Source organism: Cryptotermes secundus, unplaced genomic scaffold (genome assembly GCF_002891405.2).
Source record: "Cryptotermes secundus unplaced genomic scaffold, Csec_1.0 scaffold796, whole genome shotgun sequence".
Classification (NCBI taxonomy): domain Eukaryota; kingdom Metazoa; phylum Arthropoda; class Insecta; order Blattodea; family Kalotermitidae; genus Cryptotermes; species Cryptotermes secundus.
The window spans coordinates 5394-8465 of record NW_019738886.1 but is presented as its reverse complement, the minus strand read 5'-3'; the positions used below and the strand labels follow the sequence as shown (position 1 = coordinate 8465).

Genomic DNA, 3072 nt, shown 5'->3' with positions numbered 1-3072 from the left:
AGGTCCACAGTCTCTTTCAAAACAATTCCTCCACTTAATGCGATCTAGAGCTTTCTCCTTCAAATGACAGTATCCTCTTCTGTCCCCAAGGTCATCCAGCATCTTCTTACGTCTTCTTCCTCGTCTTCTTGTCACTTCCATCCGCCCATCTATCTTTCCTTCGATAGCTTCTTTTAGAAGGCAGTTTCAGTCCTATATTACGTTCCACTAAATAACAGCTTCGCAAATGACTTCACTCTTAGGTGTGCGCAATGAACTACTGCGCACCCACCTGTAAACCAGATGGCTGGCCCTTGGATCCCTGATGTTAGGTTAAGTTAGGTTAGATTAGGTTCGTCTGATTAGGTATGCGCAGTATACTACTGCGCATCCATCTGTACCTTGGAGGAGGCCAAGTTCGGTAATTTATGCTAATGTTAGGTTGTGATTGTACATTATGATAGGTGTGCGCAAACGACTGCTGCCCATCGTTATGAACAGTTAAGCACGGTTTGGTCGTCGGCAGTATCTTACGATTGAATGAATCGGATAGCGTAGTAAATCATTATATATTAATGCGGGATATTTTATTCCCGAAATTTCTGACGTCACAAACTCTTGCATATATTTTTCTGAAAAAACTCTTTACAAATTCTATGAAACCTGGAATATACTACCACATTTATAGTAGATTTAAATGCACCTTTCCGAAATACCGATTTTTCAAAACGCTCTCAAGTGCATGATATCACAATTATCTCGATTTACTTTTACAATTTCCACAAGTTCCGCAAATTTTCGCTTTTCCAAAGTTCCCATTATTAACTTCATTATGGTTTTCGACATATATCATGGACATACATATACTTTATATGAAAGGTATCCTCCCCACAATACTAGTGCACAAATAGTCGATAGGGAAATCACTGATTACGATCTCAACCTAACAATATATCATTCAACATAAATAATAAAAGAACACATCATTATATGTGTTCTAGCCTAACTATAAAATAACATTACAATGCTGTCAGCTTTAACATCTCGTGTAATCCTATAAACTATGTTATTCTCAAAGAAGTTTAATAGAAGCAAAGAACAACTCCCTGATCCCCTATACTACCTGCTAGCACATGTAAGACTGGAAGATTAGATGACAAGAATGCAATCCTTTGTCTATCACACCGAAATATAGATCTAACTTTGAAATCACTTGCCATCATTCTTCAAGCTATAACACTTAATCTACAAACGACTGTGCACATTTCACACTGTCATTTAACACAATTGCCAGCATAACATCAACGACATCATGTGCTTCACTTATAATACCACCTTGTTATAAGCAAGAATTTTTCATACAAACAAGATATGTACATGAAAGGGGAAAATTTGAATCCAATGTGTCTGAATGGAAATCTTAACATTCTTCAAATCACTACAATAACTCACTACACATCACTGTATATATTTCACACAAATAAACAATGTCACACTAGAAAATTTAAACTTCATTTTACACTTGACAACACTGTAATCAAAACAACACATACTATACACACCTCTCATTCACACAGAACTCACACATAATTGAAAATAATAACTTCTTCAATGAGAACTAGAATTTCACTTTGCGCCCTTTTCTTATAGGTTCTTATAATAACACAAAAAACATAACATTCTGACTAATAACCTACACACACCTTTAATTTTCAGAGGCTACATACCAAAACTACACCCTTTTTTCTGTCATAACAAATGTGCCCTCATTAAATATATTTCACTCTCTATATATATAACCACTAAAACACATTTCTTCCAAACCACTCCACATTATTCACTCGACATTATTAATAGTGCAAGAATAACCTTAAAGAAACGTTGCCTCACTACACACCCACTATTCTAATTTTCACTTATTTGGTTAAATCAATTTTATCATGTATTCTTCCTTCACACATACTTCAGTGTCATGGTGCAGAGGGAAAAACTTCGATTTCGTTGTGGAACAGAGGAAACACATGTTTGTAAAATTTCGTGCACTGGCCACTACTAGGTCCAGGATAATACACACATTAACACCTACCATTTGCACTATCTCACTGAATCTCTTAACATATACTTTCTGGCAGTTAATTAATCACAATATGTACATATATGTATGTAAACCTACGCATAACACCCTCTTATTATTTAAAAATACCTCTTCATACCAGGAAAGAAACCAACCTTGATGGTGCACACCGGATATTTAGGTCAAACTGACAGGGCGGCCAACCTCTTAACATGACTGAAACAGAAACATTCGAATATCAGTCGGATTACAGGACAGTAATTTTTCACCCTATTTTTTTCCCTTTTACGTGTATAATATTATTCTACTTCCTATCCACGAAAGGAAATTCGGGAGAAACAAATGCCCACAACTCACTCAATTGGTCGCGTATCCATAACCGAGAAACTAGGGAACGATTTCAGTGACATCAAAGATTTTTCGTCATAAAGTTATACCATTGGAAGGCAGCATAATGCCATAATATGTGATATTCAGTAATCATTTATATTACCGTGGGGGATTTGCAAACTCTTGAGGTGGAAGAGGTGTTCTCGACACAATCTAAGCTATCACGTACCAATATAACCTCGGAATATACAACATAAATTTATATTATGGGTGGAAAAACAGTTAAGACGCTCAATTTTATACATAACGTCATATTTCGACTTATATTCAACGTTACGACAGTCCTATATTACGTTCCATTAAATAACAGCTTCGTAAATGACGTCACTCTTAGGTGTGCGCAATGAACTATTGCGCACCCACCTGTAAACCAGATGGCTGGCCCTTGGATCCCTGATGTTGGGTTAAGTATGGTTAGGTTAGGTTTGTCAGATTAGGTTTGCGCAGTATACTACTGCGCATCCATCTGTACCTTGGAGGAGGCCAAGTTCGGTAATTTATGGTAATGTTAGGTTGTGATTGTACATTATGATAGGTGTGCGCAAACGACTGCTGCCCATCGTTATGATCAGTTAAGCACGGTTTGGTCGTCGGCAGAATCTTACGATTGAATGAATCGGATAGCGTAG

At 36.8% G+C, this 3072-nt stretch overlaps 1 long non-coding RNA gene across 3 annotated transcripts in view; it reads right to left on the bottom strand.

Moving 5' to 3' along the window:
• LOC111871271 overlaps positions 1 to 3072 on the bottom strand; it is a 13126-nt gene that overhangs the window by 4838 nt on the left and 5216 nt on the right. For 2 of the 3 annotated variants that reach the window (XR_002843996.2, XR_004513751.1), the window contains exon 2: positions 2209 to 2269. This is a non-coding gene — a long non-coding RNA (uncharacterized LOC111871271). Of the gene's footprint in view, positions 1 to 2182; positions 2270 to 3072 lie in introns of all 3 variants that reach the window. The other variant, XR_002843997.2, reaches the window with a different exon arrangement.